The sequence below is a fragment of the Phascolarctos cinereus genome, unplaced genomic scaffold, assembly GCF_003287225.1.
Source record: "Phascolarctos cinereus isolate Bilbo 61053 unplaced genomic scaffold, phaCin_HiC Scaffold_9;HRSCAF=440, whole genome shotgun sequence".
Classification (NCBI taxonomy): Eukaryota; Metazoa; Chordata; class Mammalia; order Diprotodontia; family Phascolarctidae; genus Phascolarctos; species Phascolarctos cinereus.
In genome coordinates, this window is record NW_027556402.1 from 151294596 (window position 1) to 151317280 (window position 22685).

At 36.4% G+C, this 22685-nt stretch overlaps 1 pseudogene; it reads right to left on the reverse strand.

The window, feature by feature from the left end:
- Window positions 1-4189: 4189 nt before the first annotated feature.
- On the reverse strand, window positions 4190-8512 carry LOC110213059 (cell division cycle-associated protein 3 pseudogene; annotated as a pseudogene).
- Between the last annotated feature and the right edge of the window lie 14173 nt (window positions 8513-22685).

Below are 22685 nucleotides of genomic sequence, written 5' to 3' on the forward strand. Positions count from 1 at the left end.
TAATATATATATATAGTACATATGTATATAACATATACATAATGTATATAAAATTCTAATATATCCATATATATTCTATTATGCATATGCATACACATATGTATTACTTATGTGTATGTATGTGCATATAGGCATATAATTTACTCTGAATTTATTTCTTACATTTCTCATTCTCTACAGTCCTTTTTCTCCAAATCTTTCCAACTGTGTAAACATTTATAGCATTTTGTTAAATACCAGTATGAATTATTTTTAAAGTATGTAGGTTCTATTAACCAATCTATTTTAAATTTCTTAATGACCTGTCAACTCTAACAGTTCACTGCTTTCCTATAAGATGCCCTCTGTGTCTGTCAAAGAAGCTCCCTCATGGCATTGCCAACTGAACTTGTCAATTTATTTCCTGTCTTGCTCTGCCTGCCCTGCTCTGATGGCCCATGACTTATACACTATTACTACTCCCAAACATTTTTCTTTCTTTCTCTCCTTCCTTCCTTTATTTATTCAACAAATTCTTGCTTATGGCAAATAAAATGATGATGACAGTTATCAGTAGTAGTTGACCTACTCACTTTCAATTTACTTCTTTCATTCTTCCAAGGAGAGTGAATTTGGCACTGGGAAAGATGGAACAAAGTTGGTTAGCAGAAAGTTGGAAATCTAAAGTATGTGATATTTTCAAAGAAATATAAAATGTCATCTGTCATTTATTTTAAAATGTGCTTAATTTTTGTTCCTGGAAAAATTTTATCAAACAATTAACTATTTTTTTTAATATTAATTAAGTAGTTAATTTTTGCCACCACTGAAAGGATAGGTAAATATCCAGTCCCTGTACTTGCCTGGCTGTGAAGGTAATTGGTCAAGTTGTAATCAGAGTGAGAAATACAGATATAATGCACCAACAAATTTTTCACATAGAGGAAACACTTTTACCTGGGGGGAACAGGGAAGGATTTATGGAAGAGCTGGCACCTGGATCAAGCTTTGAAGGAAGGGAAGAATTTTGAAAGGATGAGAAAATACACTCTAGGCATGTGGGATGGCTTTTGTAAATTCACAGTTGTGTGATGCAATAGGATGAGGTTGGAGAATAGCTAGTAGTATAGTGAAATAATGGTGGGAAATAAGTTGGAGTCAGATGATGGAGGGCCTGAAGAGCCATGCTAAGGAACTTGCATTTTATGTTAGAGATAATAGGAACCCACTAAAGGTACGAGACAATAGGGAGTCACTAAAGGTATAAATGGGGCAGCTAGATGGCACAGTGGATAGAGCACCAGGCCTACATTCAGGAAGACTCATCTCCCTAAGGTCAAATCTGGCCTCAGACACATGCAGGGTAACCCTGAGCAAGTCACTTAACCCTATTTGCCTTAATTTCTCCATCTGTAAAATGATCTGGGGAAGGAAATAGCAAACCACTCTGATGTCTTTGCCAAGGAAAACTCAAAAGGGTCACAAAGAGTCAGAAATGACTGAGTATCAATAAAAACAACAACCACAAAGATGTGAACAGGTATTCTTCCTGTATGACTAGGTTCTTTGAGATTTCAACTAGTCAGAGTCCTAGAAGGTTTTTCCTAACTATGTAGGTAAATTTGTATGTTAAAATAGTATCCTCCTTGGTTCATGATAGATAGAAGGGTAGTGTATAAATATTGCTGATTGATAAGGAAAATATTTGGGAACAGAGTGAATCTTTTAGTATCCCTCTAATAATACTGCGAAAAGATGGGGCATCCCATAGGATCCATCTGCCTATATTGTGGGCCAGGCCCTTCTTTTTCTTTCACAATCTTTTTTTTTTAAACTATATCTTCTCAGGAGTTATTACAGAATAACAGATGTTTGAGTACATCCTGCTAAGCTGGGAGTTTTTGGATGTAGTTCTAAAAGTATTTACAAGATGTTCAGCAGCCAAAAGCTGGCCATGAGGTGAAGAAGAAGGAGGAGAAGGAAGGAGAAGGAGAAGGAGAAAAAGAAAAGGAGAAGAAGAATTAGTGGTTGTGGCTGTGGTTGTTTTTGCTACATGAATTCACTAATTTAGCAATTAAGCCAATATCTGTCTCCTTGGAGCAAGTTCCCATACACAGTGAAATCATGGTTCTCTTGAAATATTGATTAAGCATAACTTCTAAGTTACCAAACATTTTATTGCAAATTCTGAGAACTTAAAATATCAAGAGCCTAAAACCTGCTCTCCTCTGCTCTCCTCTCCTCTCCTTTCCTTTCTTCCTTTCCTTTCCTTTCCTTTCCTTTCCTTTCCTTTCCTTTCCTTTCCTTTCCTTTCCTTTCCTTTCCTTTCCTTTCCTTTCCTTTCCTTTCCTTTCCTTTCCTTTCCTTTCCTTTCCTTTCCTTTCCTTTCCTTTCCTTTCCTTTCCCTTCCTTATTCCTTTCCCTTTTTTTTTCTGTGAAATTACAGTTTTCCTCTACTTTTCAGAATTATTCAGAACTTGTTCAGGAATTTCTGGATCTCTGTATCCTCTAACCAGTTTGGAAACTGGTAGTGGTGGAAATTTAGCATTGGCATTAAAACACAATTAAATTATATCAAAAAAATTAATTGTGTATAGCTTATTTTAGTCAATCACTTATCTCAGACATCATTTAAGTACATACCACTATAATAGCTAGGGACATATAATGCATCAGGTTTACATAGCACCTGGCACCTCAAAAGTATAAGCCATTTTAAATCACTGAATCCCTGTAAAATGGATGTTGCACATTGTTCTGGAATTATTGAAAGAAGAGAGCCAAAGTTAAGAAATAGAGGCCATCAGCAATAGACTTTTATAATCTCTTTCTCTAGAGGAACATATTAATGAGGATCAGAGCTGTGTCTTATCTTTAGGCAAACCATTAGTAAATGTGAGGGTGGGATTTAAAGCTAGGTCTCTCTGGAGACTCAAGGAAGCTATGTGGTCCAGTGGATAGGCCACTGAACCTGAAGTCAGGAAGACCAAAGTTCAAATGTGGCTCAGACACTTATTAGGTGTGTGACCCTGGCATATTTACTTACTCTGTTTCAGTTTCCCCTTCTGTAAAATGAGGATGATAACAACAGCAGCGCCTTCTACCTAGGATTGTTTGTGAGGATTAAATGAAATGATATTTGCAAAGCACTTAGAGTAGTGGCTGGCACACTGTAAGCACTACATACATTTTAGCTACTATTGTTATCATTATGATCTTGTCTTCATGTTCAATGTGCTATGCATTGTATGCTTCCTCTCTAGTGTCTGGATAGAAATTGGGAGGGACCATAGAGGTCATACAAGCCAAAACCATTGGTATTCACTTTCCCCAAAGGCTCAGACAAGACCTACGTTACTACTGCAACATTTCAGGGATTTGTCCACAGGAATTTTATTGCTTCATTCTTCTAAACTCAGTGACATTTCCAGCTAATCTGGGAGCATTCTGATCACAAGGTAGGTTCTTGCTATGTCCCCCATATGTCTACAAAATTAGTTATACAACAGAAAGCAAATACAAATTGAACACAGTCTATTATTTTAAACCTATACAAAGGTCACAACTGAAGGTCACAAAAGACAATAACTTTCTTACTTTGTGGTCTGGTTGGGTATCATAGAAACCAATGGAGACTACATCATAAGAAAGGGGGAGTAATCAGTAGTATTAAATGATAATGAGAGACCAATGAAGTTTAGGACTGATAAATGGAATTTTTCATAGTATTTATTAGATAGCTGTTCATTTTGAATTTAATTAGTCTAAAATAAAATGAGCATATATAAAATAGAACCATGTGAAATAGAATGGAGCAATAGGCCTGCACCTGAGACCATTAATATCTCAATATTTCTTTTAAGTATATAATACCTTCACTCATCTAACTTTCAAAACTGTCCCACTTGTCTATATTTCCTCCTGGTTTTCCTTTGGTTTTCTTTCCTTTTTTTGAACTTTTTAAGCATTTTCTTTAAAGGAAATCATACATATATTAAAATCACACTGTACAAGTGGGAATGAGGAAATTATATGGAACTCAGACATAAGGAGAGCAGGGAGATAATGGTTGACCAGACACGCTTTCTTCTTCAGAGTGGATTATCTTTGTTTTGTGGGGAGGCAAGAAGAATGAATGTGTCCATCTCTGAGCTATTAAGGGAGAAGATAAAATGAAGCAGCAAAGTCCAGGAAGAGAGAGAATTAGGTTCTAGCTCTTAACCAAGGGACAATGCTGGTTCTCTTTGTTATGACCCTGATCCCAGATTCATCTGGTGATCTTCAGAGGGTGTCCAGTTCCCAGAATAGTTCTTTCTTTCCCTTTTCCCACATTTTCACTCTGCACTGTGGACCATTTACTCTGCCAAGGCATCAGGGAACCAGGGGAATTATAATCCTGCAATGTGGTGACGGGTGTTCTTCCTAGGACCTTGCCAGCAGGTTCCCTTCTAGGGGCCCTAGAACCTGAGGAACATGGAGAACCTCTCAAGAACTTATCAGGGTCTTGGCTGGGCATTCAAAGTGCTGGAGGCTGTTCTATTACTTCTGTAGTGTTTGTCTGTTTTTGGGAAACCTCAGTTTGTCTCAGGAAGGCTGGCAATTTCCGGTGTTCAAGGGATAGTGGAGTATCCACAGACAAGTCCTTTCCTGCTGGGATGAAAACTTCACAGGTAGGACCAGCTCAGTGGAGTGCTCTGGCTTAGAGGCCTCAGCCCCAAGGCCTCACTAAGCTGCTTTACCAGCTGATTTGGAGGGTCTTCTCTACTGGTTTTCATGGGTGTTTGGAAAATGCCAAATGTGGGAGAGCAAGGATCTGAGCCCTGAGCTTGCTCTATAGCCTTGGTCCCAACTTTCTGCTGCTGTGCCATGGCAGAGGGACTTAGTTGTGGTGAGCTCTCCACCAGGATGGGGGTGGGCAGAACACCTGCTTTGGGAGAACAAGGGTCTATTATGTGCTCCAGACACTTGTTTCATGATGCAGGACGGGCTGGGGTGGCCTAGACACTCCTGGTGAAGCCTATCCTCACAGCTCTGCTGGCCAGAGGCCCACTAGGGCAGGAGGATGGGAGGACCTGTGAGGAGGAAGGGAAAGTCAGGTCTCTGATGCCTTCCTCGCTGCTTCACCCCACATCAAGGGGACATGAGTTGACCTTTGACTTCTGACTGCCTTTGTTCCCTGGAGTGGAGGCCCCAGCACAGTCCAGAGAGAGGGTCCTGGTGGATAAAGAGGGTGGAGGGGAGGTTCCTCCCCAAGCTACAAGAGCTGGTGCTCTTTTCAAGGTCAGGCTTTTCTTGCAAATCTGTTACCATTCCTTCCTTTGGTTTTCTTCACTGTATTTTTAAATACTCTAGAAATCTAATTTTTCTTTTGTTTTTGTATTTCATTTTGGTGGCTAGACCCTCATAATTCTCACTTCCCACCAACTACAAATTAAAAAAAAAGCAAACCCCCAGTAACATACATGCAAAGACAAGGAAAACAAATCCCCACAATGACCATTTTCAAAAAGGTGTACACACACACACACACACACACACATATATCTATACACACATATACATATGTACATACACACAAAAATACATATCTACATGATATTTATACAACTTGAGTCCAACAATTCAGAAGGTGGGCAGAGGATTTCATCATTGGTTCTCTGGGTTCCAAGTTGATCATTATATTTATAAGAGTTCTTTAATATTTCCAGGAGTATTTTTGTCTTTTTTTTTTTTACAATGGTGTTGTATGAAATGTTTTATTTTTTTCTGTATTCTGCTCATTTCACGCAGTGGACAAGTGACTTAGCCAAGGTCACTCATCAAGTAAGTTTCAGGTCCTGTGACACAGCTTGGTACTCTTGTTATAACTCTAGCTATTCCACACTGTTAGCCCCATGTAAACATTCCTCGTGTATGAGACTGGTTTTTTCTCAATGAAGAACTGTTTTTAAGGAGAGGAATATTGTACCTGACATATACATGTGTGTCTGTATGTATATACGCACGCACATACACATGTGTATATATATAGCCACACATATACATATACATACATATATACATATATGAGTATATATACACATACACATTTTACATATACATACACACATATAATTTTTTGACTCTAACACTAGTTGTATGGCATAGCCAGCACACTCATCCTTTCTGTGTCCAGGTTCTCATTTGTAAGTTAAGACTAATGATCTCTCTGACTCACCTCACAAGGTTACAGTAAACATTATATATGAATTAATTTGAAAACCTTTGAAAATTTTAAACCCTATGCACATGCTATTTTTCCAAAAGAGTTGATCATGAGTTTCTTCTTTTTAACAAAATGCCATCATATCAAAATGACATGAACTTATTTCAGAAAAAAAGTGACTTACACAGTTGAAATATTATAGATTAGAGGGCAAAAGTCCTGGATTCTAATGACCTCTGTGACATTAATTATATGACCTTGAGAATGTCACATAATCTCTATGGGTATCAGTTTTCTCATTTCTAAAATAATTGAGTTAGACTATATAGATTTTAGAACACATTATTTGTATAGCCATGAAAGGAGCAGCATTGAGCTATGGGGACAAGAAAACAGCAACTGCAGTTAATATATCAAAAGATTGCATCACACACTACCCTATTCTAGGACAACTTGTTTACAAACACAGGGGAAAATGGGACTAATATTAAAATATTTGGCAACTAATCTTTACGACTCCAGAAAAAAGTAAAATTCCCTATAGGTGATAACACTGAGTTAGGCAATTATAGTAGACGTGTTTCCAGAAAAGCAGGAGTCAAGTATCCCTCGGTATCTTTCCACTGTTTTCCCCCATTATGTGGATATTCATTTGAAGGTGAAGGAGGTGAGAATGGCAATATATTGTGCACTAGGCTAGGTGGATGAGCCACCCACAATCCTGGCCATGAACATAAAAAACAAAGGGATTTTGCTAAGATAAATATATATCACAAAATCATAAAAATATATTTCCTTAACAGAAATATTCTGAGCCATTCTCCTTCCTTTGAAAGTCTTTCTACTAAGTTAATGGACCTTTATTCATAGTCAAGGAACCTTGACCCCCTTCTTATATTTTTTTTATAATATTATATTATGGGATAATTTTCAAAAGGTAAACATTTATCCCAAAGAATCTTTATCTATTGTATGACAGTTAGAGGAGGGTCTGAGCTACATAAATTTGAAAGATAAGTTACAACTAGACACAGCGAATGGGAAACTAATAAGCTGACATTTCTACTGGGAACTACTTCATATGGGCTCGTTTGTGAAGATTCTGAAGTGAGAGAACAAATTAAAGCATTGGGAAATACTCATTGCAAAATTGCTAACCACATCAAAACTGACTAATTCCAGGTTCATGCACAAATTTCAAACCAAAGGTATTTCATTCAAGTTTGGGGAAAGCCATTGTGTTGTGTGTTGTACTGTTATTTTTAACCCTAAAAAAAAGTTAGATTCAGGAGTCACTGTAGCATTAGAAATGACATGATTAGGGGGCAGCTAGGTGGTGCAGTGGATATAACATTGGCCCTGAAGTCAGGAGGACCCGAGTTCAAATCCAGCCTCAGACCAAACACTTGACACTTCCTAGCTGTGTGACCCAGGGCAAGGCACTTAACCCCAATTGCCTAAAAGCAAAAAAAAAAAAAAAAAAAAAAAAAAAAAAAAAGACATGATTTGCCTGAGTAGATATATGTGGTGAGGAATATTGAGGAGTAAAGGACAACACCAAAGTTATGAATCTGCAAGATTAGAAGGATGGTGCCTTTAACAGACATAGCTAAGTTCAAAAAGAGGGGTAGTTATTCCAGGAAAACACAGGTTCTCTTTTAGGCATGATGAGTTTGAGCTATCTAGGACACCCAGTTTGAAGTGTTAATAAGATATTAGAAAGTGACAGAGGGCTGAAGTTTAGGGAGAGACTGTAACTGGAATTATGGATGTATGAGTTATCTGTATGGAGATGGAAAGTACATCCATTGGGCTGATGAGGGCACTGTGGAAGGCACTTTAGGGTAATTGATTTGCATCAGTGGTATAATATACAGTTCCTTCTTCTCAAGGAATTTGCTACAAGGAGGTACAGGGCTCTCTTCCCACGCCCCCCCCCCCCCCCCGCTATCTGTATGTTTTAGCCTAATTGGGACACTCTCACAGTTAATATCACCCCCTGAGTCACAAACACACAAACTCCCAATGCCTTAACGTAGATGAGAGGGAATGGGGAAAGTACTAACTTGGTTCAGGTGACAGAAAAACACAAGGTTGGGTGCCCCAATGTGTAGAAACCATATTAGAAGAACATTATGGGCTATTTTGAGGCATAGGAAAGAACATTTAGAGTTGATTATATAAGGAGAACTAGCTGTGGATGGAAGCCTCCATTCCTAATCAACTTGTGGAAATTGTTCTTTGCTAGAAAACAGCTCATTAGGTTTATAAAGACCTTTTTAGTCCTAAAATACTAACATGCCGTTGATCCATTTTCATGGTACTCATCCGAGTGAACCAATTTCCCCTGTGTGAAGTATTTTCAAAGTGCTGTTAAAGGAAAAAAAAAGAACGAATGTACTTTTTTCTCACCTTTCTCATGAAATCACTAGTCTACTTCAATATTTAGCTGAAATACCCCATAGCTGCTAGTGCCTCTTCCATTAATTACTATGGACATATCTTAAGAATTGCTGAATGTCTTTGTAGGTGTAGAAAGAGGTATGCTGCCTTTGCTTTATGGATATTTTCCTTATATCACAAGAGAGATCATTGAAATCCATCTCTTTCCCTGAGCAGTCAGAGCAAGTTGCATTGAATGCTTTCCTGAACTTTCTTGTCAGGGTAGACTCAGGAAGAAAATAGTACACCATGCCAATAGGCTATTCACTGTAATGGGGATATAAATTTTAAATTGCAGAGAAATGCCCTACTTCATTTTTTCAGTGCCTAACATAATAGCATAAATAGAAAAAAAAATAACACTTTGATAAGCATTTACAAACGCTATAGGTTTTTCCAATTCTATTTTCTCCCTTTCTATGCTTCACTAAATACAACTGGAGATTGTGCTAAAGATAATGCATGAGAGGAATCTAGTTGGGATTAAAAGTATTGGAATGGAAGCTAAAAGATGGAAGCTCTAGTCTTAGCTCTGTAACTAACTGTTCCCTATGGCAAGTAACTTTAATACTCTAGACCTCAGTTTCCTAGTCTATATACTACTTCACTTGGTGGTCTTACAATCTACCATGGATTTAATTTTCATATAAATGTTGATATTTTCAAATCTATCTATCTTGCCCTAACCCTTCTGCTGACCTAGTCTAGTTTCTCATCGCCAATAGCTTTTCTGACATTTTAAACTGCATATCCAGTTGATATCTTAAATTCTATGTCCAAAACTGAACATATTACTTTTTGTCCTACTAACCCCCAACTTCCTTATTACTGTAGAGGACAAAACCATCCTCCCATTTCCTCAGGCTGGCAACCTAGGTAATATTCTCAACTGCTCACTCTCTCACCCTCTGTATACAATCTATTGCCAAAGCCTATCAGTTTTATCTTTGCAACATCTCTTCCATATGGTCACTTCTCTCCTCAAATACTGCCACTACCATGGTCCAGACCATCATCACCTCATGTTTGAACTTTTGCACTGGCCTGTTGGTGAGTCTGCCTGCTACAAGTCTCTCCCCACTCCAATCTATCCTCCATTTACAAGGCTGACTATGTCACCCACACACACACTCAGTAAACTCCAGTAACTCCCTATTGCCCCCAGGATCAAATACAAAATCTTCTATTAGGCCTTCACAGCCCTTCACAGCCAATCCCCTCACCTATATATCCCTCTGCCCATCTTTTCTGTCTAATTTTACCTTACTTCCTGACAATTTATTGACACTACCCTTCTTGCTCTTTGATGGATGAAACTCTCTGTGTCCTTGCTCTGAGAATTTACATCAGCTGTTACTTTTGCTTGGAATATTCTCCCTCCTCATCTCTATGTTCTCAATTCCCTTGTTTCTTTCAAGACCAAGCTAAAATCCCACTTTTCAATTTCCTTATCTTTAAAATAGGAGTAGGATGGAATAATCTCTAAATTCTCTTATATCTTGAAAAGTCTTTAAATTCAGTAACCAAATTTACAATTATGATACTGAGAGTGATTTTTAAAAGATCTTGCAATATTGTGATAAATGCTAATTTCATAATCATTGAAAAATAAGCTTATAATAATAACATTTTAACTTGCCCTGGAAGTATTAACCTGTGACCTCACAACACAAATTCAGAATTATCTTTCAATGATTTATCTTCCTGAAGAAATAAAAAAGTACTAAGTTTGTGAGAGCATTTGGGGAATTTAACCATATAATTAAGACAAAATAAGCTTTTAGAATTGGTCACCTTGAATTTATTTCAGCTTATTCTTCAAATGCTGACAATTATTCATAAATAACCTCATGACCACAGTTCAAATCTATCTGCTTACCTGTTATACCCTTAGTAGAATAAAAGCACCTTTAGGGCAGGAGCTGTTTTTCATTTTTTTTTTTTTTTTTACTGCAGAGCTCCAGGATTTAGCATAATGTCTTGTATCTTATTAGGTACTTCATAAAAATAATTGGATGGAATTAAGTGAAGTTAAATAATACAGGCAAAAACCTTTGGTTCTAATGTGAGGTGAGATTAAAAATAATCACATTCGTGGAGAAGAATGTTCTCTATTAACTTACATTTTCTCAGAATATAATCACTTTCCTGATACCCAGCATGTATTTATAAGTAAGAAGAGCAATCTAGGGGCAGCTAGGTGATGGGTAGAACACTAGCTCTGGAGTCAGGAAGACCTGAGTTCAAATCCAACATCAGACACTTGACACTTACTAGCTGCGTGACCTGGGCATATCACTTAATCCCATTGCCTAGCCAAAAAAGATCTGTAAATTTTCTGAAGGATGGCAGCAATCTCACGAGGATGTTAATTTGGCTATGAAGAATACCTGTAAGTTATTTTTAAGAAAAACATTTTTAAAGTAAATGTTGCAGTGGTGGCAAAGAGGGGACACTCCTGTTTAAAATATTCTTTTAAACTGCAACATACATTTCTCATGATGTCCTTCTATCTACTATTTTCTATGGAATCCTTAGGCAGCCAATCATGGAGATTTTCTGTGATATCTCAGGCCTTGTCAGAAAGCACAATGCCTACTGAGTTCTCTGGAGAATATGTAACCAGGTTTTATATAATAAGATCCAGAAGGTGAGTCATCCAGAGACTATCTTCTTTAAATTGGCTATGGTATAGCTTGAAGACTTATGCTTAGATGTGCCAAACCAGTGCCTTTTATAGACTCATCTTTCATAGCATACACAAAACATATTAGAAGTCTCTTGACTAGTGTCAGTGAACAACTTATTTCTCCAGAGAGAAATTGAAGATAAGGAATTCAAAGCTGTAGGAGACAGAAAAGCTTTGTATCATCCTCCAAAAGTACTTGCTGATTTCTTATAGTTTCAGTAAAAACAAAATCACAATGAATTTTCATGAGTCTTGAAACAATTTTTTTTTAACTGACAGACCATTCCATTGACCTCATTGGAAAACTTCCGCAGTTGGTCATTTCAATTCTCAATGTGTCTCAATGAAGACTTATTTTCCATGTCATCTTTTTAATTAAATTTTATATTTTCAATTAATAAGTATTTATTTTTCACCCTCCAATTCCCAATTTAAAAAAAAGAGAAGCAAACACCTTGCAATAAATATGCATAATCAAGGAAAACAAATTCCCATATTTTCCACATCCCTAAATGGGTCTCCTTCTGGGACAAAGGGATGTTTTCTGAGAAAACTGAGGAGGACTTTATGAATTGTTACACAGTAAAGTGAGCAAAATCAGCAGAACAATTTCTATTCTAATGAAAACACTGTATAAATGAACAACTTTGCAACACTTGAGAATTTTGTCTGTTCCTTCTTCCTAATGAGCCAACAATTAGGTTTAGTCTACATCAGCAGTGTCAAACACTTGGCCTGCCATGCATGCGGCCTGCAACACTCCCAGATGAGACCAATACTACATTAAAATGCAATTGGGAAACATTTAACTGAATAAATTAAAATAAATAGAACAGAGATAATGTTAATATATGATTTTCTAAGTAAGTATCACATCTGCAGGGTTCTTTATTTATAGTTTAGAGGCCCCTGTTTCTATCTGACTTTAACCTCACTGATCCATATGAAGACAAAGCAATTCAGATAGGAAAAAGGTAGGGGAGTGTGGGACCTTATTCAAATGGCTTGTGTATATCAAGTAGATAATCTGATGGACTGAATTTTTCCCTGTGTTTTATTTCAAACTATCCCACTTGGCATACATGTGACATTGCACAAGTTACTTTACCTCTTACTTCTCAGTTCTTCCACCATCTCTCTTAAGGAATTAACCTAAATGATCTCTGATATCTCTTTATTGCATCTGGTCATTCAGACCCAAGCCTGGAAGTTTAAATACAGTTCTTATATCTGAACCTCCCTTTATAAATGAATCTCACACCTGTTCAATATCCTCTTCAACTATGGGTGTTTCAACAGTCTTTTTTGTGTGTTTCTAGAGTGAGAAAGTTTAGAATTAGTCTTTCTAGCAATAAGAAAAAACAAAACAAACAATTGCCATTCCTCTTTAAAACCATTGGAAAAGTTAGAAACTGTTTTAAAAAGTTAGTTCTGAGAGGCTTTTGCCCATAGATTTTATGTCTAAAAGCTATTGGGTCACTGTTTCAGTGCTGAATTCAAAACTTACCCTACACCTTCTCCAGTAAGATGCATACACCATAATCTTGCTCTGTATAAAAAAAAAAGTTTTTGATAATATTTACAACAATTCTATCCTCCCCTCACCTTCTGACCAAAGCTGAAGCAGGTCAAATCTGATGCTAGAACTTTGTCCAGACTATTGTATAAATATTTCAACACATGACAGTTTTGTGTGGTCCTGACCTTCCTTATTTTGTGGTAATGGTTCCATATATAGACTATGACGGATACTTTAGCAGAACATGTGAGAAATCATAGAATAATCAGGAGCTACTGACTTAATTAACATTTTGATGAAAAATTGCTTTTTTAAGTGGCAAATCCAATTCAAAGAGTTGACATAGAAACCAATCAGACTGACACCATTTGTATGTGATTTGACATTTCTGCTCCTACTTTGATGATGTTCTTCTCTACTGCTCTTGCTTGTGTAGTTTTAGAACCAATCACTTGATGTGCAAAAGAAAATTACCCAACATGTGGCTAGATCATTTTTTTCTCCTTTCCCTTCCTACTCCCACCTTTATTAATTGAGTTGAAAGTAAGAAAGGGGAGTGGTAAATTATAATAAATAAGCAAAATCAAGCAAAATGAATCAAGGTGGTGGCCTTGTCCAAAACCTATGTCTCTGTTCCTTATTTTCATTGCCTACCTCTAGGTAGGTGACATGCTTCCTCGTAGGTCCTCTGGAGCATGGTCTTTGATTTGGTTAGAGATCTTAAGTCATTCAAGTTATTGTTATTATTGTTGCTTTTTACCCTGTTTTTCTTTTTCTATAAATTGTTCTCTTACTTCTGCTCACTTTACTCTGTGCCATTCAGGTTTTTGTGAAATTGTTTCTTTTGACACTTCTTATGTCCAAATAATAATTCATTATGTTTTTTTTAAATACAATTCATCCAGTTCAACAATTATCCGGTTTTCTGAGGCAATTTAATGCAACTCCTATGATTCTAGTTATATTATTCCCTCTTCTGTCACATCTTTTAATTTTTCTTTCAAAATCATTGCTTCTTTATTTATTTGAGAAACTAGGTTCTGGAATGTGTAGGTATAACCTATGTGTCAACTGAGCCTGACTTCTGGCAGAGAGAGAAAATTCAATCTTGGGGTGATTCTTTATATGATAATGGGTTCCTATCCCACCTCTGGGAATGACTGTATTTGTGACTTCAGTTAAGTGACAGCTCTCTCCAGGTCTTGGTTTCCTTCTCAGTAAAATGAGGGTGTTGGTCTAGATGGCCTTTAATTTCATCTCTGTGGCTTGTGTTATATCTACCCAGGGTTAACCTGGTAACAACATAATACTGGTAGCCCAAAAAGTCTTAATGAAGTCTTATGCTCTCAAAACTTTTCATATACTCTTTAGTAGCTTAAAGCTCCACTAACACTTTTAGCTACTCTATATGGCTCATAATCTTTTTAAGAGCCTTGAACTGTTCTGCAAGCACTGAGACTTATAAGAACACTGGCCAAATAGCCAGTTTTTTTGACAACATTAGAGACGAGAAAAGAAATTACAATATAAGTCCTTTTAGCACGGCAATAGTTGTAGTTGCCCTATTCTATGAGATCAATTTTCTTCTATCCTCTGTCAAGATTTAGAGCTAATTAGTGAAATCTCTAACTCAGCTCTTGCAACGTTTGCCCCAAGCCCTCAGACCTATTGTTACCTGTTACCCTCTCCCTGCTCATCTTCCCCCAAAAGTCTGCCTATTTTCTTGCTCATGTCACAGATGGCACATACCAGCTGTCACCCCTGCAGTCTCTCTCTCTCTCTCTCTCTCTCTCTCTCTCTCTCTCTCTCTCTCTCTCTCTCTCTCTCTCTCTCTCTCTCTCTCTCCAACCTCCTTTCTTATCATAGTGCCACAATTCCTAGCTTGGATTTGCAAACTCTGGGTAATTTTCAACTGACTCCATGCTATTCTTGGTGATTTACCCAAAAAATTTCTCCTATACATCTATTGTTGACTGGCTTTTTGTCATATACATGTAGAAAAGTTGCTTCACCTCATGTTGCTACATTTCTGCTAAGCAGATATTGGGAATTCATAAGATTTTTTGTTGGTTTCTTGTTTGTTAACATAGTGTTTGCTTGATTAAATAAACAATGCCCTTACAATAAAATCAAATAGTATCATCTGGGAGTAAGACAGAGACAGGTCAGTTAGCCCACAACAATTTCTCCAACATAATTTCAAATCAATTAATTGATGAGCCTTTACTTTGTGTCATGCACTCTATTAGTTACTGGAAATCCAAATACAAAAGTGAGTGGTTGCTTACCTTGAAAGAGATTACATTCCACAGGGGAGAACATGTGCATAGAGATAAGTAAATAATATAGATGGATCACTCTGAAATCCTTTACTGACTCAGAATTTCACAATTAGTAGAAAAGTTGGGAGAGGAAGACAGAAATAGTGACATCCAAGAATAGATCAAAGTTGGGACTACCATTGCCAGGTGTACCCTGGATTCTGATAGCCCACAGAGAGGGAGATTTCATTGAAAAATCTAGCTTAGGAATATACTAAATATGACTTAAAATTTAATAGAACCAGAGCTCTGAATTCTATGAAAAAAATCAAAATTGAATAGATATATTTAAGGATCAATTTTCATACCTTTAAATGTATTTGTTGTGAAGAAAGCCTCCTCTAGAAGCATGACTGAATGTCAGTTTAAAGAACCATCCCTTGCTATTCTGTCAAAACCTGAAATGAAATGAGAGAATTAGAGCATTAAACAGAGTACACCCAAGGGATTTTATTTTATTTTTTTTTAATGGCTGCAGTTCACAATTCAGAAAAGTCAATCTAGAGGAGTCACTTTCAGGAATGTAGAATGTTGGTGACATAATGACCTAATTATTTAAAAGCCAGAAATGTAAATAGCCATGCAGACACTCCCATACTCCTCCTACAATTTCAAAACAAATTCAGTTTGGTTCAACATTTATTAAACGCCTACTAGGTAATATGTACCAGGAATTCAAAGAAAAATAAAGCATAATACGAGCTGTGCTTGGGGTACATTAAAAAAAAAAGTCAAGTCACTTTGAAGAGATTTAAAAGATTTTAAAGAGATTTTAGGTATTGGTTATATCAAAGTAGTAATAATATATATCCAGACAGATTTTGTTCAGAATCAAGCCTGATATGTTAATAATAATAGTTAACATTCATGTAGTCTTACTATGTGTCATGGACTGTGCTAAGTGCCTTATAATTATTATCTCATTTGATCCTTACAACAATGCTGGGAAATAGGTGCTATTATTATAATACTCATTTTATAGGTATGAAAACTTGAAAAAAGCAAAGGTTAAGTAATTTGGCCAGCATCACATAGCTAAGAACTGTGGGAGGCCAGATTTGAACTCAGGGCTTCCTGACTTCAGGCCTGCTTACTATCCATTGCTCTGAGAAACTGCCCTAAATCGTTTCATGAAAAATTAAAAGAGATCATATATCTTTCAAATCTATGTGGATAGGGGATGAATCCATAACTAATTTCAAAAAACCCAAAATGAATAATTTTGATGACAAGAAATCCAAAGGCTTCTGTAAAAAGCAAAATTAATTCATCTAGGAAAAAGAAAAGAAGTGATCAGTTAGGAGGAAAAAAAAAACTTCTTAAGTATGTAAAGGGTTTTACGAACAAGATATATAGACAACTATTACCAACATAAAAGACCAAAAGCCATTTCCCAATGGAGAAGTGGTCTGTGAATTTCAACTAAGAGGTCTCTAATAAAGAATTGTAAGGTCTTAGCAATCATGTGAAAGAATGTTCCAAATCACCAATGAGAAGAGAAATATAAATCTAAATAACCCTGAGGTTTTACATCACTCACAGCAATTTGACAAAAATGACCAAAGAAGGGATTAGTCAGTTTTCTCTTTCAGTTCTCTAACGCTGTCTTCCAGATCAGTTGAAAACAACAACAAAGGAAAAATACACAGACAAGTTTTTCTATTTATTTTAAATCAGCCCAATAGACTGTTGGAAGCACATAAACAAAATAACTATCCAAATGTCTAAATGTTTCACATCTCAAACATCATGATATTGCATAAGCAGCTCTGTATTTGTGGGAGTAAATGAAAATACAAAATAGTCAAAAATGTGATGTTCTCTACTCAATCACTAAAATATGAATTTCTACTCAATGAAAACCCAAAGCACCATTAACTATTGTTATTTTTGTCATTAAAAGCTAGAAATATTCATAGCTAAATTACATTCATAAATTCACTTCTGTAATTAAAAGGTAATATTAAGGATTTTTAGTTGGAATAAATAAATGTACATTATAAAACTTTCAGTAATAAATGAATAAAATTATATATGTGTGTATATATGTGTTTATGTGTATATGTATGCATATGTGCATATATTATATATAAAATATATGTATACATATGTACATATATTATACACACACACATACATATATATATAAATAAATGCTTTAGTTGTGCCATTAATAGAGTCTTCAAAATAAAATTATCTTCTTTTACTTTTTAGAAAATAAAATATTTCTAAGAATATACTTTACTACAAAACCATAGGTATCTTTCTTCCCTCTAGCAATGTCCATTAATTTGAGCATTGGATAATGTGGAAATCTTTCAGGGATTCCTAGGCTTTTATCACAAAATGGCATTCAGTCCTAAGAGGAAAGAATATAATGATGGTCCACAAGTTAATTCATCCCTTCGGCCATGGCTATTGCCCATATTGACACTATATCAAGGAATAGCAAGACCCTGTCCTGGTCATTGTGGAGCTGTAGTATAATTACAAGTAGACACACAACACAGGAAAATCTGGAAGAGAAAAGACACTGTAGTCATATTCTGCCAATATCATTCACTAGTTTCAAGAAAATGAAATAACTGTTGACTCAGCATTAGACAGGACAATTCAACACAAGCAATGTTCTTAATGAAAGATTGACATCATAATCACTATTTAGCACTTTAAGATTTGGAAAGTCCTTCATTGGTTTGATTCTACCCTCAATCCTCTAAGTTAGATGTTATAATTATCTCTAGTTTGTATATTAAAAAAAACTAAACTAAATTAAAGCCAGTTAAGATTAATTGACTTATCCAGATAGGTTCACACAGCTAATGAGTGTCTGAGGTAAGATTGGAACTCAGGTTTTCTGACTCTGAGTTCTCTACTCTATCTACTTTACTATCTAGTTGGGGTTTACAGTAACAAAGGGGGTTTCTACATCCAAACCCGGTTACTATGGAGATACATTTATAGAATGCATATTAAACCAACCTGAAAAAAAAGAGCTCTCCATGTAGTTTTTAAAACCTGGCTTGGCTATTTACTCTTTTTATATTAGGCAAATCATCAAACTCTCTAAGTCTCAGTTTCCATATATGTAAAAATCTAGGCATTGAACAAAGCTTTCTATAGACCTATGAGTTGAGTTATAAGGTAGCATTATTAATTAGTGGTGAATAATGGGGACTTGAGGTAAATCATTTTTAAAAATATGTAAACACTACAATGGACATATTTGAGTTTAATTTTGCTGTTTAGGTACCCTTCTGCTTTAAATGTTAGGTCAAAGTTAAAAAAAAATAAAGCCTAGTTCTATGTCAAAGAACCAGAACATTCATGAGAGACCTGGAGTACTATAAACCAATAGTCAAAGTGTGAAATAGTCTCACTTTTTGCTATTATTCACCCTGATTCCACATTGCCAGTGAATTACATATGATGGATAAGAACAGTCTACAGGCCTTTTGATTTCTCTCATCATCATATGTAGGTTTCACTTAGATTGAACCAAAAGAAAGTACAGATAACTCAGAACACGAAGAAATGGTTGTTATGAGTGATCAGAGATCAGTTTGTCCTTTTCCTTCACAGCATGTCTGTGACTTTGGTGAACACTGTTGCCATGCAACCAGATTCTTTTGGTCTAAGTACCAGGACTCAGAGAGCCAATGGGCAATAAATCTTTAAATCGGGGCTTCTTTAATGGGTAGAAGATAATTATTGCCAACCTAAATGGCAGTGTTAATAAAAATGCAAATATACACAATCACCATCAAAAACTCATTCTGCCCACTATAATGTGTATTTAGCTTTAATGCACAATAATCATTTATTAGAATAGTTTATATTCCTTTTTTTAATTCATCTAAATGAAGCAAGTCATATCCTTTCATTTTAAAGTTTTCTTTCAGTAATGAATGCTTTTATTCACTTGTTCTAAAGGCAGTTTGGTTAGGGAAAGGCATGCTATATGCCATTAATTCTATTATTACAGTATGGATTAATAAAATAAGTACTAATAGAAAGCAAAAGGCTTCAAAGAGAACCCTAAAAAAATCATTAGCCATTGTCCTGGTGTGTCTTCCTAAAATTAATCTATGGCTAGGTGTATATGACATGAAAACCAGCAGCCAGTTCAGCAAGGGAAAATAGTTGTTGGAGATGAAATCAAACAAATGAAAAATAGGCTTATCCCTACTCCCCTTCACTTCATATTTTTCCATTACTTATTGTAGACAGCCTTAGGAGTCATGTTTTAGCTGTTTATAAATATCACAACTAAAGTTGGCTTACCATAATGATGACAATTAAGGGAAATATAATTTACCCTCCTATTCATCCTGTGCACTATATCTATGAGAAGGAGCCAGGGTGTTTAAATGTTTTTATAGGAGGAAGAATTAATCCAATCCTAGGAGATTAATCACGATTTATTTATGGGGATGGGAGGGAGGGAAAGGTAATTTTACCTTTCTAAATCTCAACTAATATAATTGGAAAAGGCTTTGCTATCTTTAATTAATTGAAATTTTAAACTAGATATGAAAATGTCCCTAATCAATTTAGGAGAAGAGCAGCTAGGTGGTGAAATGGAGCACTGACCCTGGAGTCAGGAGGACCTGAATTCAAATGCAGCCCAGACACTTGACACTTACTGGCAGTGTGTCCCTGGGCAAGTCACTTAACCCTGATTGCCCATCAAAAAATTAATTTGGGAGGAGTCTGGTACTTTGATCATTGGATGAAATCAAATGACTCCAAAAGATTTTTTCAATTTGTTGAAAGAATTAGGCATACCTCCAGATCTATTATATCACAGAAAGCCAGTTCTGAATCATGAATCTAGCAGGAAATAACAGCAAGATGCAACTCTAGTGATGGTCAAGGAAATTTCCTCTAGGCAATGGGATAATCAAATTCATTCTCTACTTCTCCTTCCACCTACATTACTCCCTAAAATTTTCCCCTCCCACCAAGTCACAATGAGGACCAACTGAATATGCCTGAGAAAGGCAATTTTGGTATCCTACAAGGCCCAGACTGTTGGAGCTCATCAGACACCTTTAATTAAAAAGAATTTCATGAAGTTTACAAAAAGAGTATAAAATTTCCAATAATCAGGATTTCTGTTTGCTCTTCGATGAAATGAACTCTAAATTAGAGTCCACTTTCCCAAGAAAAGTGTACGTGAAAGACATGAGTTTTCCTTCAGCTTGGGAGAATGTTTCTGTAACAAACATCCTTGCTATATCTGCTTAATAAATCCCATTTTTAACAGGTAATTAATCAATATGGATATGAAACAACCACAGATTGAGGCTCAGGAAGAGGGGTGCTAGAAACATCTGGCCCTCAAGGTTACTCCTAGATTTTTTAAGGGAAAATTAGTCAAGAGTTTCAGTAATGTGTTTGGAACTTGGGGAAGTAGATGTAGAGGAAATTAGGTGGTTCAGTAGATAAAGAGTTTAGCCCAGAGTCAGGAAGACTCAAGTTACAATCTAACCTCTGATTCTACCTACTCATATAATCCTGGAAAACACACTCAACCATTCCCTGACCCAGTTTCCTCAGCTGTAAAATGGGGGTATTAACAGCACCTTACAGATTGTTGTGAGGGTAAAATGAGACAATATTTGTAAAGCACTTAGCACAGTGCCTGGCACAAAATAAGCAGGCATTTAATAAACACTTGTTCCCTTTGCCTTCTACCCTGTACTTGCTAAACACTTTAAAAGCCAAAGACACTCAGACTGCAAAGTTTTACCTTATGTGTGAGTCTGATATAGTCATTGTGTGTTTTCAGGTCATAAACTTATCATTAGTGGGCCAAAGCAGTGTTTTTGTAACTCAAGGTAAAACCTGTATTCAAATCTTGCCTCAGATATATATATATATATATATATATATATATATATATATATATATATATATATAAAAGCATTCAACCATGTCACTTAACTTTTCTCTGCCTCAGCTTCCTCAAATGTGAAATTGGGATGGAATAGTCACTGTACCACACATCTCACAGGGTTGTCATTAGGCTCAAATTAGAATACATATGTATTTATTTATTTATTAATACTTCATTTATATGTAACACTTTATGAAATTTAAAACATTAATAAACTGTCAAGCATTGCAGCCAGACAGTAAGTCTTAGAGAGATTATTCCTATCTATTACACTTCTATCACACATCAGAAGCAGGATTGAACTCACAGTCTTTCCAACCCCAAAGTTCACTCCCAATTCACTGTGGCATGCTGCCTCTGAGTATAGATTTTTTAGAATGTGGGTTGTTCTTCCTCTAACAGGAGCCAAGATGGCAGAGTAAAAAGGTAGTCACTCTCACCCTTCCCTATCAACCTCTGAAAACCCAGAAAATATCACCCCAGAAAAAAAAAAAAACCAAAAACCCTGAAACAGATGAACTAGAAGAAAGATGGGAAACAGCAGTGCAGCAGCCCAGCAAATGGGCCTCCCTGTGCCTCAGCGAAAATAAGGGAAGCAGCACTACAAAGGGCGCCAGGCAGACAAGTACCCTGCAGCATTCATCTGAAAGGAGCTGAAGAAAGCAACCTAGAGTCTTCCTAAAGTCCCAGCCTTGCTGATTCCAACCCAACACTAGGTAAGCTGTCAGAACCCTACAGCCTCCAACTGTCAACCAGTAAGGGATCCTGAAGCCCAGGTGGTAGAGCAGGCAAACACTAAAACCTGGACCTCCAAGTGCCTCAGTGAGGGCAGGGGAAATGGTGGAAACCAGATCACAAAACCACTAGGTATCTCCCAGTGCATTAGCAGAAATGAGGGAGGCAGCATTGCAAGGGAGCCAAGACAGATAAACACCCTGAAGCACCCATCTAAAAGGAGCTGAAGAAAGCTAAAGGAAAGGAAAAACAGGCAACCTAGAATTGCCTTAAAATTCCAGCCTTGCTGATTCCAGCCCAACCTGACATAAGCTGCCAAAACCCTACAGCTTCCAATTGCCAACATAAGAGGCCCCAGCACACAAAGCCAGTGACTAAGACCTAGGCTCCCAATACAAGAAGCTTGGGTCAGTGTCCTCTCCTCCTCAGCAGGAGACCTCAATCTCTTTAAAGGCCAGGGAATAAAGAAACCATGAGGAAAACAAAATGTACAGTAGATTCATATTATGTGAAGAGTGAAGACCAAGACAGAAATTCTGAAGAGGACAACATTGTCAACAAACCCACATCTGTAATATCAAAAGGGACTATGAACTGGTCTGAAGCCCAAAAAGCCTTCTTAGAACAGCTCAAGAAGGATTTTAAAAGTCTAATGAGAGAGGTAGAAGAGTCCTTAAAAAATACAATTGGCCAATTGGAAAAAAAGTACACTGAAGAAAACAAGTCCCTAAAAAACACAATTGGCAAACTGGAAAAAAAGTACACTGAAGAAAACAAATCCCTTAAAAATACAATTGGCCAATTGAAGAAGGAAGTACAAAAACTAACAGAAGAAAACAATCTGTTAAAAACTAGAATTGAACAAATGGAAACTAATGACTCTATGAGAGAGC